We start from the raw sequence: 15,708 nt of genomic DNA, 5'->3' as shown, positions 1-15,708 counted from the left end.
ATCTTCTTTATGCTTTCCCTAGCTTCTCTGTATTATTGAAGGGAGAGGGAAAACTAGTGTACTACTCAGTCTCTATCTATAGGAAGGAGGTGGGGATGAATGGAATTCTGAGGAGAGTCCAGGGCAATAAAACTGAAAAGAGCAATTGGGTCCCAAAGCAGGTGTCTAGTGACATAATCTCTCTGTTCCATGCCTCTCTGCTCTTCTGTAAGTGTCAAATACTTAGTGTAGTCCCTTATCTTCTGTAGAGCAGTAGATTGCTTAATATATGTAAATATAATACCTCCATAATTTTTTGGACAACAATGAAAAATATTGAAAACAAACCAAAAGAGTTTTTCTTTAAAGAGAAACATAAACAATAAAAGCAAAAAGACTATTTGAGCTTGTGTTCTTGATATTTACCACTGTACACAATGTTACGAAAAGTGAAGATATGGCCGGATTTTAATAAAAGCGGAGTCCTGTGTTCTTGTTACAATAGCTTTCTCAAGAAGGTACATTATAAGTTGTACATACTGTCCTGGGTGGAACAGTGCCCTCCGCCCCTTCATTCATACCCACCTGGGACGTGAGAATGTGATTATTTGGAAATCAGTGTTTGTAGATATAATCAAGTTAAATGAGGTCATAGTAAATTAGAGTGGACTTTAATCCAATGAATGGTGACCTTAGAAGAGGCATATTTGGTCACAGATACAAAGAGAATTCTATGTGAAGACAAGAGGCAGAGGTTGGAGTGATGTGTCTCTAAGCCAAGGAAAGCCAAAGATGCTGGCAACATCAGAAGTTAGAGCCTTCAGAGGAAGCAGGAAGTTGCAGACATCTTGATTTCTGACTTCTGGTCTCCAGAACTGTAAGCAAATACCCTTTTGTTCTTATAAGCCGCATAGTCTGTGGTAATCTATCGTGGCAGCCCCAAGAAAGTAATACAAAGATGAAGAAACTCTGGTTCCGAAAGTCCTGCTAAAAGTCTTGGTACAGAGGCCATGGCGAGTGGGTTACCCACCTGGCCTCTTGCCTGGGCAAGGGGAGCTACACATCAGACCACGTGAGGTCATGAGAAAGGACTGTAATCATAATCGCTGTACTTGGTTTGTCCATGTGGACAGATCCATAGGATTCCGGACAGATTAAAAGTGAAAAGTGTAGGGATGGTCGTGAACTGCAACAGGCAAAATTTATGCACCTATTTATTTTTATTTTCACTTTATCCCAAAAAGATTTAGAATTCCTTTCAAAGATGCAAACAATAGAGCAAGACAAAGTACATTAAAAAATAGAAGGATGAAACAGAGGGAAGGAAAACAATAGTAGGAAGCAGCAGCAATAAACTTAGATGACATTGTGCTGAGAAGACCGACCTTCTCGATATGAACAAGAAATTTCAGGATGAGATAATGCCAAATTTGATTTTTGTCTAATTTGTGTAAATTCAATGAAAGTTTCAGGCTGTTGCTTCACATAGAAATGAGTTCTAATTATCCTTCTGATTTTCATATCATTTTCAATAAGTCAGTGTTGCTACTGCAGTTGATCAACCTGAAAGCAGCGAAAGAAATTTCATCTTTTCTGTGTCCTCTGCATCCTTTTAAACATGCTTCTAAAATGTTTTAAAACCATTGTCTTTGGAGCATTTGTTTGCATGGGGGAATGGCGAGGATCCAGAATATTCTAGCACCCAGCCCTCTGTGCTTTCTCAACCGAGGCGTGGAGACTGACTATCAAAGAGGCAATGCCAGGCTAATGTAGTCTGGGGGTTATTGTTTCATCTGATATGGGGTCTTTTCTGGGTGTATTGGTCATCTCTTGTCGTATATGAAAAGTTTATCTTGCTCTGTCTAAGGAAATAACATTATGAATAAGTACCGGACATACCCCATAGGAGGCTTAACTCTAGAATAATTTGGTATCGCTCCGCATGAGGCATCACCTGCTGAAGAGACCCCAAACCATCATTTGGGGATTAACACTATGTAAATCACCTTGGGTTAAATTGCACTGTGAAGACAGAAACCTCTAATCATATTTCAAATACCAAATATACAAGTGTGTGTGTGTGTTTGTGTGTGTGTGTGTGTGTTTTCCCCACCCCTAGGGAATCCTAAGCCCATGACTCTATAGGTTCTTGGAAGAAAATGAACTCAGTCTGAGGAATATCTGAGAAACGAAGGTCAACGAGAATGTTCTGTTCCTGGCTAAGTGCTTGTTGCTTTTATGATTGTACCCTGACAGTCAAGAACAATACAGTAAACACATTCCTGATTCCTTTTTCATTTTTTTTTTTTTTAAAGGAACTCTCCTAGGTTTCAGAACAGCTTTCTCTACAAGGAAATGTACCCCCTTAAGGTTATTTACTCTGGGGCACCTGGGTGGCTCAGTGGGTTAATCCTCTGCCTTCAGCTCAGGTTATGATCTCAGAGTCATGGGATCGAGCCCCATATCAGGCTCTCTGCTCAGCAGGGAGCCTGCTTCCTGCTCTCTCTCTCTCTCTCTGCCTACTTGGGATCTCTGTCTGTCAGATAAATAAATACAATCTTTAAAAAAAAAAAAAAAAGGTTATTTAGTCTGTTTATTGTTGAATGTTAATTAAACAACAGGCTGGGCTTTTCACAGTCAGAGTGACTACTCTTCATGAAAAATGAAGTAGGGTGTGCTGGTGAGGAGGCTCGGGAATGGAGACTCGCGGGCGGTGCGGCCTGACCGGGGTGTCGCGCGCGGGTCGGGCAGTTCCTGTAGATGGCAGTGTCGCCCCGCCGCAGGCGCTCGGCGGGCTGCAGCGGCGCTGCGGGCGAGGCACGCGGAGAATAAAGGCTGCGGGGAGAGCGGGCGGGCCCTCCAGCCAGCAATTTAACTAAGTTGCTGGTTCGCTACTCCGTTTCATAGCCGCCCTCTAAATGAATCTTTTCTGAACTCAGCAGAAGTACAAACTGTTCCTTTATACACCCCAAATTGTCCTTTTGGTGAAGTGGGTTTTTATTTTTTATGTTTTCCTTTTTTTTTTGAATTTCGGAGTTATTTGAGGGGGAGCTCCGACTTCAACATTCCTCTTCTTCAACTGTAAAAGCAATTAGTTTAGCTGCTGAATACTCTTCAAGAGAGAATGAAAATCTCCTAAATGGAGATCATCATAAACTGAATTTATCACACAAGTCAGCATAGCACAATCCAAAATAAAGTTCTTTCTGCATAAACCTTATGACCACATTTCCATAATTCTTTTTCTCATGTTCTGATTGTTTTCCTTCCTTCCTTTTCTCTTAAACCTTTTATTAAAAATTGTCCTCCACTGCATCCCGAGGACCTGAATGACTAGAATTCGAAAAGCAATCTGGCAGTCACAGATTTAGGGAATTTATAGTGAAATGAAGGTATGATGTCGATTATAGTTTTAATTGTTTTGACCTTTAAAGCTGGCTCAGGGTTATATTCCGCTGTGGAGTAAAGATAGTTCTGAAAGAATGTGTGGCATTGGGCTAGTCTTTTCAAGCTGACTTTTCCTCATCTACTACACCAAACAGTCTTCATGCTTCCAGCAAGTCACTGCATTTGCAGTGTTAATTTCACATATTTGTGATATATTTGTTATACCAACAGTTACGTTCCAGTAAAACTGGAGTATCTGTTGTAACTGTGGCTAGGATTTTCTTCCTGTAACTGACCATAAATCCATAAAATGTATGTATATCAAGGAATAACAAGATTAACACTGATCAACCCATGCAAGTCCCCCGCTCCAACACTTCCATATTTCTGTGCCTTTATTCATTCCCCTCAAGCTCCCAGAGCTTCTCTAGCCCCCTTCCTTTTAGTCCTGGGAAGTGAGAGGAATAGAGGTCACCTCATTTGAAATCGATCCTCACCTCCTCCCAGTCAAACCATTAGGGTGAGCTGCCTCTTCCTGGCACTGGGACATGGAGAGTGACCTCCCACCCCCTGCAAAACCAACACACAGAACAGGAGGCAAGAACTGCCTCCCTCCCCCCACCTGACAGCAGACTGTGCAGGACATAGAGATCCCACTTGAATGGTCAGGACCCCACCTTCTCCTGCTCCAGCCCCTTCCCAGCCCACAGCATCTCCATCATGATTTTACCCTCTAGTCTATCCCACTGGCAGAATTAGTTTTGAGTCACCATACAGTTTGTTTGTTTGTTTTTGCTTTGTTGCTGTTTTGGTGTTTGTTTTGCTGTGGGAGAAGACCTACTTGTTGGAGTTTCATTTGTTTAATGGTCTGGGCTTATTTTCGGGGGAAAAAAAAGCTAACAAACAAAAAGAAAAACGAAATGGCAAATTTCGATATGAATGATGCATAGGAATTTGTTGTTGTTATACTTGGTGTGGAAGTTTTGTAGGCAGGATTCTATGTGATAGGCAATCAATACACTTTGTCAAGTAAATGAAAGCCTCAATGGAAGTGAAAAGGAGGAATAAACCAAAGGAAGAAGAGACATTGACTAGCTATTGAAAAGCCCAGGAAAACATCAGAAAGATTTAAGAGAAATGGGAATTCAGAGATCAGGAGGCCACAGGAGGTAGAAAGGAGGTAACCAGCCATGCTGCACTTATGCTCTTCGGTCCAGGAATAGGGCTAAAGAGGAGACTCAAGAACCTGGAAGGCTGATGGAAGGGCATGTCAATATGCATTAAAGGAGATTAACTAAGGCCTGATGGTGCCACATTGAGTGGTAAAAGAAAGATGAGGGAATCTGGAGCTTGTGGAAGACCATCAAAGGATGTAATTACACAGCTGACAAATGAGGCCTAGAGGAGAGACGGTTAAGGGATGTAAGCATGGGGAATAGTCTGTAACTCATCAATTAGGTATCTTTTTTTTTTTTTTTTTTTTTTTTTTAAGATTTTATTTATTTGTCAGAGACAGAGAGAGCGAGCGAGCACAGGCAGACAGAGAGGCAGGCAGAGGCAGAGGGAGAAGCAGGCTCTCCGCCGAGCAAGGAGCCCGATGTGGGACTCGATCCCAGGACCCTGGGATCATGACCTGAGCCGAAGGCAGCTGCTTAACCAACTGAGCCACCCAGGCGTCCCATCAATTAGGTATCTTAGCAGATCTGTTTTGGTAAATGCTTCCTTTTCAAGACTTCAGATGAAGTTGTATTTGTGTGGAGTTAAAGTCTCTAAGAGGGAATAGTGCATTCTTCACTCCACAATAAAGAAAAAAGAAAAGAAGAAACAATCAGTCCTCATTTGCTTTGGTCAGCTAAGGGAAATGATACGTTCTGTGAGCCAAAGGCCTGATTAAATTGGCACCAGTCTAGTATTATGGATCAAGAAGAAGTTAAGTAGAAATTGTCAAGGTCTCTCCCAAACAATGATGCAAGATTGAATTAGTTGTCTGTATTGGACAGTTGTTGGTGGTGAAAACATGACCCAAACATGACCCCAGTAGAAAACAAGAGCCCTTCAACAGTAGTACAAGACAGCTGGATGTAGCTCATTTAATACTGCCCTTTAAAAGGGAAACATTTGATGTCAGGGCAGTTTAATATAGTTTTTGGTTTTTTTTTTTTTTTTTTTTAGATTCTCTTTAACATTTAAACTTGAAAATTACTAAGCAATGGGGTCAATTGACATTCTCACCCCAAATGATCTTCTCACACAACAGTTCCCTCAGGCTCAGAGACAAGGTGAGGCTTCAGAATGGAGTAAGGCTCAGGCATTGGGTGAGACCCACTATGGAGTAAGAGGTAGGGCAAGTGAAGGGTGGAGTGGGAGAAAGGAACTGGTTGAGATTCAGGGGTGGGATAGGTGTAAGGAATGTTCATTGCATTCTTGGATCAAGGGATATCAAAATGGCTGACTCAAAGAGACCATGGTTGAATGCCCCACTTTGACTCTGGCAGATGTTAGATGCTGACCACAATGAGAGAAGTTATGTTGTACCAGCTCATTTTATACCTTACTTCAAACTTGCTTGATCAGTAACTTAAGTTTGCATTTCTTTCACGTTCTATGTGATATGAAGTTTTTGTCCTGCTTCTCTCCCTCCTTTCTGCTTCTTTCCTTTCTTCTTCCTTCTTCCTCCCTCCTTTTTCTCTCTCCCTCCCTTCCTTCTTCCCCTCCCCTTCTTTCTTTCTTTCTTTCCTTCCTTCTTTCCTCCTTTTTCTCCTAAAATTTTCCATTCTTCCTTCTCTTCTTGTTCCTTTGCTGTCTCTCTCCTTCTTTTATTTTTATTTTTTTCCTTCCTTCTTTTCTCCCTCACTCCCTCCCCTTTTTCCTTTCTTTCTTTCTTCCCTCCATTCAACAATTATTAATTACACACTATGAGCTAGACACTTGGCTAAGCACCTGAGAATAATTTATATCATTGGAGAAATAACAAAATGTGCAGAATTTTTAGATGAGCTAAAGAATTATTTTCCAACCCACTATACCCTGTTTATTTCACACATTAAGAAAAGCTATTTAAAAGGTGATAATCACTTAGTATCCCCATAAAGTTTTTCCTCTTGTATTAGTGGAAAAATGCTATTTATATTTAGAGTTATAATTATACCCGGGGACTTAAGTTATTTTCTTATGCTCTCACATTTCTGTGTTCCCAAGGTTTCAGCAGAGGTGAGAAAGGCTGAAAGAATAAGAAAGTCATAAGAGAGATAAGTCATCTTTGAGACGTCTTGTGCTTTAAGCTGGTGCATTAATATAGGATGGCAGGCTTTCAGGAGTACAGACTTGCTAAAAAATTAATAAAAAAAAAGTTAATCCCACTGCAGTTCTAGACACCTATCTGCTTCATAATCTGAAAAATCACATAGCTCAAACATTACAGTTAAGCCTCAGACATTTTGTGGCTATTACAGTGTTTGCAGAGGAATATCTGATTGGTTCTCACTTTTTCATTTGGTAGTCTTTTTATCATTTTTACCAAAATCTGTTGTCTGCTTTATTTTTCAGTAAAGGCCTGGAGTGGGGTACCCTCTATAAAGGTACTGCTTCAACCAAATTGCCTTTATTGCATGTCTTTATAGCAATGATAATAACCACCATTCATATCATGGCATAGGAAGGCTTTTCACATGTATTAGTTCACTTAATACCTAAAGCAGCCCTGTGAGATGGGGATTATTATAAACATTTTTACAGATTATTTAACTAACCCAAACTTACCTAGGAAAACAGAGGTGCTGGACACTGACCACAGATCTACTCTAAGACAGGGTGGTATTTTCAGATGATTTTCTGCCTCTCACCAGCTTGATTTTTGCCAGCTCCAGGAGGAATGTTAATGTGTATTACTGGGGGTCCAGGTGGGTGTCCTCTTTACTCTTGTCCTAGGTTTGCACCCATCCTGCCTGCTCCCTGCGCCAGGGACCTGCAGCTACTCTGAGTTCCTGCCTCTAAGCTCCACCATCACTTTACTAGTTGCCCTAAAACTTGAAGACTGTTTTAAGACCTGCTATATCACTATTTCTGTTATTTTATATATATGATGAACAGCACCCATACATCCTAAAAATGACCCACAAGAATGGAAACCAAATAAATCTAACAGAACAGCACTGTATTGGGAAGCGAGGGTCAAAATTGGAGGACTAAATGTTAAAATGCTCCGACTTTCCTCTCCTAGTGGTTAATTCAGTATCCTTAGTAATCACTTTCAGTGGCTACACAAAACCATGTAAGACTTATTCAATTTAACTGCCTGCCATTAAGAGGATTCCATAAATATTGAGATGAGACCTAGGTCAAGGAACTATTTTAGCCATGTTCACAGAACACTAATTAACCATTTTGCCTGGGAAAAGCTCCCTATTCTAAGGCATGCTCATAAAATAGTTTTAAAGAAAAATTTAATGAAAACTTTTGTCTAGAGGCTTTGGTACACAGGGGTATCCATATCTATTAAGGATCAGTTTATCCCTGAATATAAAAAGAAATGAAAATTAAAATCAATTTCTCCCGAATGTGACATCTATTACATCTTTAGGTACATCATAAAGTAAATTTTGCTGTGTGATCCCAATCATTTGCTTACTTATTACTCATTCATCAGGCACTTATGAGGTGAAGGGCTCTGGGCTATGCCATGGAGGTATGAGGACAAACCAGACCATCTCTTCCCAGGAGGAGTTCATAGTCTAATAAGGAAGAGATGGATTACAAGGGAACAAAACAAATACGTGCCATCATCCATTTATATGTGAACTAGAACAGACTCTGATGGAGTGCTTCATAATAACCTTCATGTGGGGGAACGATCCTCATGGATCTCTCTGCATGTCTTGTTAGCAGAGGCACTGGTAGGCTTTTAGATTGGATTATCTTTTCAAGGATGTTTGTATACAGAACAGCCTTCGAAGTTGGGAATAATAGTTTTCTCTAGAGCAGAGAGCAGATGTGCTTACTTGCCAGTATGATAATAAAAGATTTGGGGTTCCTTAGCTGTAATGCAAAGCCATGACTTGTGCAGCACCCACCTCCACTGTCCTGTATTGCTTCCGCACAATGTGTGGGTGGGAGAAAGAGAGCACTGACAAAGATAGAAAGCTCATGTTGCTCGTGGTGCTCTGAGTTATCAAGTCTCTTGTCTCTGATCCAGGCATCTCATAGCTTCTGCCAGCATCTATGAAACTGGCTTGCTAAGCTGCTACCTTGGAAGCAGGGAAAAATCTGACCTTTCACCATTTTTGAACTCTAACCGCTGAATTTGGATGCATTTGAATATAGTAATTTTTCAAGAGAACCTGCTAAGAACTATATCTTCCATTTCATTTTTACTTCGTTTTTGGTCTGAAGTGATTGTATTTTCATCTTTGCCAGTATTAAGGGGTAAGTTTGGGCCACTGAATTTACCTAATGGCCTCTGTGCCCTTTTCCTGGAGAGTTGGACTATAAAACAAACATTTGGAGAGGGAAATTGAATCTCATTATAATGAAATAACTGCAATGTTCTCATTTGCTAATGTTCCCATTCATTTGTAATTTAGTCTACAGTACCATGAAAAATATCTGCCTTTATTCCACCTCAGGTGGATAATGACAAATTAAATAAAATGAGAGCTTGTTAAAACAAACTAGCAAACAAAACAACAAAGTACTGCTTTTACTCTATTATTCCTGCATAATTCAGGAAAATAGAATTGACTTTTTAAAAGAAAGAATAGAGTTTCTGGGTTGATGAACACATGCAAGCACCACAGAGGGAGCGCAAGCTCTGAGCCCCTCCCTCACGTACCCAGACCTCGCATTTCTTCCATCTGGCTGTTCCTGAGTTCTATCCTTATATAATAAGTCAGCATTCTAGTAAGGAAAAAAAAAAAGCAACAGTAATAGTCTGGTGTCTGATTCTAGAAATCAGTGCTCAGTGACCTCTGAGCTTTAGTTCTCAATTTGCAACTTACAAAGAATATTGCTCCTTTCATTATTATTATTTTTTTTTTTTTGCCAACATCAGAGGATGTGTAGAGTTTCAGAATCCTCAGGTAAAACAGGGGCAGAGATATGAAATTTTGCATTTTAGTACAAATTAGAGTCTCTAGCTTTTTTAAGGTAAAAAATGTGGTTCAAATCCATGTTTAGAAATAGTATTCTGATGAAGATAGGCAGATAAGACGAGTCACAGCATTTATTTGATAGAGCAATCAAAGCAATATAATGCACATGTCTTAGTAAACTCAACAACTCCAGATGAGCAAAGACTGAGGAAAAGGAAGTATTGGTGAAAGCAGGGATAGCAACATTGATTGCTAATTGTTGCATATGCCATGGATAGAATCGGAAATGACCAAGATCTCAATCTTGGCATTTTCAACCAGCATTGCTGATACTGTGTTTTTGTTTCAGAAGCTCCACAATCCGTTTAGCTGAGGATTTGGCCACATCAGTTCTCTAGTTTCCTATCATGATGACTTGTTTCCAAACGCAGTGAACTGAAGTAGACAAAGTGAGAACAATGATTCCATTTGTGCTTCTATCCCAAGAGCTAGGAGGAGGCTAAAGAACTCTCTTGACGTCTTCCCCCAGGGCCACTTTCATCTTGACTGCAGTTTTATGACCTTTTGGAGGCCTAAAAGGTGAATTCAAGAAAAAGAAAATTCTCATTTCAGCCCATGGCAGAGAAGACTTAAATCACTCATTCTTTTCCTCCATTCTTCCTCGAACTCTAAAACTTGGAGAATTGAAAAGGAGGGTGCTTTCCTTCCAGGAGGTCTGTATTTTTGGCGCTTATCTCACCGACCTTAAGAGAAGAGATAAAGTGGAGAAAGGCAACACAAAGCAAACCAAAAGGCAAGAGTAAGAATGTAAGTTAGAGTAAAGGTAGAGTAAGGTAGAGCAAAGAGAGAGATCTCAAAAAAGGTATATCTGGTCATTTCACTAAAAACTTCACCAGCACTTGGCACCATAATCCAGTTAATGTTTTTGACTTACACCAGACAACTGACTTTTTTTGTACGATATCTGAGTCTTGGGCTCCTCTTAAATTACTTAATCCAATAACTTAATCTAACTTGTCCTGAGAAATCCCACTTAAATAAGAAGGCAATGACAGTCGAAGTTGTCTTGCACATACTTTGTGAAACTACTGCTCCAATCCAACATTGTTTTTTATATATTCATTTAGGTCAAGGAAATGAGCAGTTCATATTCTCAAAGAACTTCGTAAATATCTTTTGCTTATTTTCTCCAGAAGTCTCCCAAAGTTCTCAGTATGTTATTTTAATTAAATTACCCTGGGACAAAATGTCACCTTTATTATACAAATAGTCAATGCCCCCAGCTTCCCATATTTGACTATTAAATTAATCCTTTGTTCTCACGAAAAAATTAAAGCCCCACGCCTCACCAAATGAATCTCTTCTTCCTGTTACCCTAAAGAAATTGGTCACTCAAGGTATATACAGAATGATTTTTTCTTCCGTTTTTTTTTCTTGCTCTTTTTTTTTTGTGTGTGTGGTAATTAAAAAAAAAAAATTTACTCATATTCAATTTATTAACATTTAGTGTGTTATTAGTTTCAGAGGTAGAGTTCAGTGATTCATCAGTTGTAGATAACACCCAGTGCTCATTATATCACATGCCCTCCTTAATGCCCATCACCCTGTTATTCCATCTCCCCATGCCCCCTTCCCACCAGCAACCCTCAATTTGTTCTCACTTATGGTTAAGTGTCTCTTATGGTTTGTCTTCCTCTCTGACTGCATATTGTTTTATTTCTCTCTCTCTTCCCCTATGCTTCTCTGTTTTGTTTCTTAAATTCTACATATGAATGAAATCATAGGACAATTCTTTCTCTGATTAACTTATTTCACTTAGCATAATACCTCTAGTTCCATACACATCATTGCAAATGGCAAGGTTTCATTTTTTGATGGCTGAGTAACATTCCATCGTACATATATACTGTTATCTTCTTTATGCGTGCATTATATCTGGGCTCTTTCCATAGTTTGGCTATTTTGGACATTGTAGCTATAAACACTGGGATGCAGGTGCCCCTTCAGATCACTACATTTGTGTTTTGGGGGTAAATAACTAACAGGACAATTGCTGGGTCATACGGTAGTACTCCATACTGGTTTGCAGAGTGGCTGAACCGGCTTGCATTCCCACCAGCAGTGTAAGCAGGTCCTCCTTTCTTTGCATCCTCACCAACATCTGTCATTTCCTGACTTGTGACTTCTAGCCATTCTGACTGTATGAGGTGGTATCTCATTGTGGTTTTGATTTGTATTTCCCTGATGCCAAGTGACGTTAAGCATTTTTACATGTGTCTGCTGGCCATCTGGATGTCTTCTTTGCAGAAATGTCTGTTCACGCCTTCTGCCCATTTCTTCTTCTTCTTTTTTAAAGATTTTACTTATTTATTTGACAGAGAGAGATCACAAGTAGGCAGAGAGGCAAGCAGAGAGAGAGGAAGGGAAGCAGTCTCCCTGCTGAGCAGAGAGCCCGATGCGGGACTCGATTCCGGGACCCCGAGACCATGACTGGAGCCGAAGGCAGCGGCCCAACACACTGAGCCACCCAGGCGCCCCCTGCTGCCCATTTCTTGACTGGATTATTTGTTTTTTGGATATTGAGTTTGGTAAGTTCTTTACAGATCTTGGATACTAGCCCTTTATCTGATAAAATCTTTGCAAATATCTTCTCCTATTCTGTAGGCTGTCTTTTTGTTTCGTCAATTGTTTCCTTTGCTGTGCAAAAACTTTTTATCTTAATGAAGTCGCAATAGCTCTTTTTTGCCTTTGTTTCCCTTTTTCTTATTCTTTTCAATATCAGCCAGTGGGACTTCTTTCAGCAGACTGGTTAGAATCTAACTCATTTTTGGCAGCTTCTGCTTAGTGTATCCTTGGGAATTTCTGTAATTCCTCCTGAATTTCCAAAAGTGGATTGATTTTACCTCATTCTTTCCTATGCTTAACTTTCCTGAAATCCCACAAGGGCAACAGGATACATAGGAATGCATCAATGCAAGGTCCATACCTGCAACATTTGGGAAACTCAAGTACATTTCCTTAAAACATGGAACAATGCAAGAATTTATAATATAAACATTAATTCCTATATACCATAGCATTTCCCATGTAAAATCTATTTTTCCAAGATTCATTACATATTGCATTCTAAACTGTGGTTCTCAACCTTGTTAGCTACACATTAAAATTATCAAGGATATTTCTTTAAGTTTTGCTACCCAGGTCTCATTCCACACCAAGTAAATATCTGAGGGGGGACCCAGGTATTGATAGTTTTTGAAAGGATTGAAAAATCACTGGTGGAAACACAATCTAAATCTGCTTCCAGCTGTATATTATGATACAGATTAAATTTTCTAGAGAAATGGGATAGAATAATTGAGGAAAGGGAGAAGCAGATGGAAGACTCATGATTTCACCTTTCCTAGGGTTTCATAAATCCATGCTAGTTACCCACAGTCTGTCACCTGCTGCCTTGGAAATTAGAACTTACTTGGAATAACCTTCCTAAGAAGAGGTTCATTGTGCAGTAAGCTCTTCAGATTCCAGGGTGTTAGATACAGTGAAGGCCAGGTCTGCCTAAGCAGTCAGATTCCTGCATTTGATCCCTTACCATATTTTCTTTCGGAGAAGAAGAATATGAGAAGGAAAGCCAAATGAGGTGGGATTCAGTGATAAATGAAATATTTAATTTCCTAATATTTTGTTAGGGAAACAAAATATTAAAATTCTTCCTTACTTAAGACAATGGTTTCCGTGCTTAATGAAAACTGTCTTACTGTCCTACACCTCAAAATAAAATAAACACAAGCATACAAAGATATTGGGACATCATGCCTTCCCCAAGAGTAGTGACATTATTATCGATGTTTTATGTAGGTTTAGAAAAAGGACCTTGTAGTGAACACTGGTGGGGTTCATTTCCCTGATGTGCTGCGAAAAGGCAAATGTGAGCTCCTCCTCAGAATGTTTCTCGTCCTCTGTGCCAGAAAACGTCCATCAGAACTTACGTATGATTCCCAGGGTCTTATTGTGACTTTGTCAACATAACCTTTCCATCAGTTGGAAATTTCTGATGTTTGCAGAGAAGAAGAGGTAAAACAATGATTTCTCACCCTTTCTTTTCAAGAGAAATGGCTCAGCGGCTGCAAAAATCATTCCTGTGCAACTATCTGCCCATGATACTCTTGATAGGTTTCATAGGTTTATCTGCTGACAAACCATAATTGAGAAAAACATTGATTAATTGATCTGTTACTAGTTTGTGAGGCTCTATATGGCAATGAAGAATATGTGGTATGCAGATCAGCTTTTAATTATTTTTATTTAGGGGTTGTTCCAATGAAATAAGTAACAAGGCAGGATCATCATTAATCTGTGGCACAGAAAGAAATGTTCACATTACACGCTGCAGATTTAGAAATGGCTGAAAATGTTTATTCTAGACGCTTAGAATGGATCTTTGCCCAGTAAGGCTTTGACATGTGTAAAATGCAAATTATAATAACAACTTGCATTTGTGCAAAGCTTTGCAGTTTACAAATCATTTTCTCATGCATTATCCTGTTTGACCCTTACAACAAACCTGACAGGCAGACCAGACAGGTGTTATTATTCCCAAAGAGATTAAGGCTAGGAGAGATTCCATACCCCCTACACCCCAAATCATTTGCCCTATATTAGTCTGTCGAGTATGGAGAGCAAAAGAGAGTTTGAAATTATTTAGTGAATTCTGGCTGGTCAAACATATTTAAGATATTAATTACCACAACAACCAACATCATACTTATCAACAGTTTCTTCGTATGAAATGTGCTGAAATAGAACTTGCCATTATAATGTGAAGTATTACATAGATTTGAGTGTGCTAAAGGGCCTTATCTCCAATTTGATTACATAGTATAAGAAAAGCTTGATATAAAACCCATTAGTTGGAGTTATTAAAGCTTTTCTCACTGTATTTACAAAACCCATAGAGAAAAGATTGCTATTTGTTTTGTTTTGCTTATTTTATTTTATTTCATTTTATTTTGGTTTGTTGTTAGGTCATTGACATTGAGCCAATGCAAAATTAGTGTAGACTCTTGACACTCAGGGAAACAGAGGTTGAATATAGAATATTAATATTGTGCTAATATGGAATATTAATATTGTGTGTTTGATTGTATAGCACAACATTTGTGCTATACAATCAAACAAGAATCACTGAGTATTGTTTCTTAAATTTCACATATCAGCAAAATCATATGGTATTTGTCTTTCTCTGGCTGACTTATTTCACTTAGAATTATGCCTAAGCTAGCTCCACCCATGTTGTTGCAAATGGCAAGATCTCATTCTTTTTTATGGCTGATGAACAAAGAAAAAGAGACAAACAAACAAAAAACTAGACTCTTAAATACAGAGAAAAACTGATGGTTACCAAAAGGGAGGTGGGTGTGGAGAGGGGTGAAATAGATAAAGGGGATTAAGCCCTTATCACGATAAGCCCAAGTAATGTACAGAATTTTTGAATCATTATAGTGTACACTTGAAGCTAATACTGTACTGTATGTTAATCCCAATTCAATGAAAAAGAACAAGGAATTACTGAGTACTTTCCATGTGCCTAGGAGTATGCTCAGTGCTGTGGTGGATTAAAACAAGTTCCCCACCCACAGAGTTTACAATCTAGTTGCATGTAATAATCCATGCAGATCCTATCCCTTAGTGAGAAGTGAAGAGGTGGGAACGTGTGGATCAAAAACTGTTCTGCTCATATTAAAAATGCTAACAAGCAGAAGCCTTTTTTTCCCCACTGCTCCATTTTCCTGGTCTAGTTTGTCAGGGCACCACAGTCTCCACAAAAGCTGTGTCAATGAGAATCTGTACCAAGAAAGCAATATTTTTATCCTTTTTAATGTCAGTCTGCAAGCCAAAGTGACAACTGATAACTGTTCAATGAAAGGTCAGAAAACAAGCATGAAGCTGGATTTGTTTAGGGCTTACCTTATCTTTTTTTTTTTTTTTTAAATAAATAAAATTGTTGTCCTAAATCGCATAACCTGAGGCTGTTCACGTCTTACTAAACCGCATAGAGTTAAAGATTATTATAACGATTGTTTTCTTCATACCCTTCCCACTGATATGACTATCAAGTTTTCAAAGACAAGCACAATTTCCAAAGGAAGATGAGTTTCCCTTTTTCATTAGAAAATAAGTAGATTTTCTCTTTACAGAAATTGACAAAGTTTAGTAATGGAGGTAGTTCAGAAGTAATGATTCCTTTGAAGGGGGA

General features: G+C 39.1%; 1 long non-coding RNA gene across 1 annotated transcript in view; it reads left to right on the top strand.

The window, feature by feature from the left end:
- Positions 1–723: 723 nt before the first annotated feature.
- Positions 724–15,708, top strand: part of LOC131837830 (uncharacterized) — a 55,513-nt gene continuing 40,528 nt past the window's right edge. The window contains exon 1 of the long non-coding RNA XR_009356378.1: positions 724–856. This is a non-coding gene — a long non-coding RNA (uncharacterized LOC131837830). The remainder of the gene's footprint in view (positions 857–15,708) is intronic.

The sequence above is a fragment of the Mustela lutreola genome, chromosome 8 (assembly GCF_030435805.1).
Source record: "Mustela lutreola isolate mMusLut2 chromosome 8, mMusLut2.pri, whole genome shotgun sequence".
NCBI lineage: Eukaryota > Metazoa > Chordata > Mammalia > Carnivora > Mustelidae > Mustela > Mustela lutreola.
This window is presented reverse-complemented; position numbering and strand designations above follow the sequence as displayed.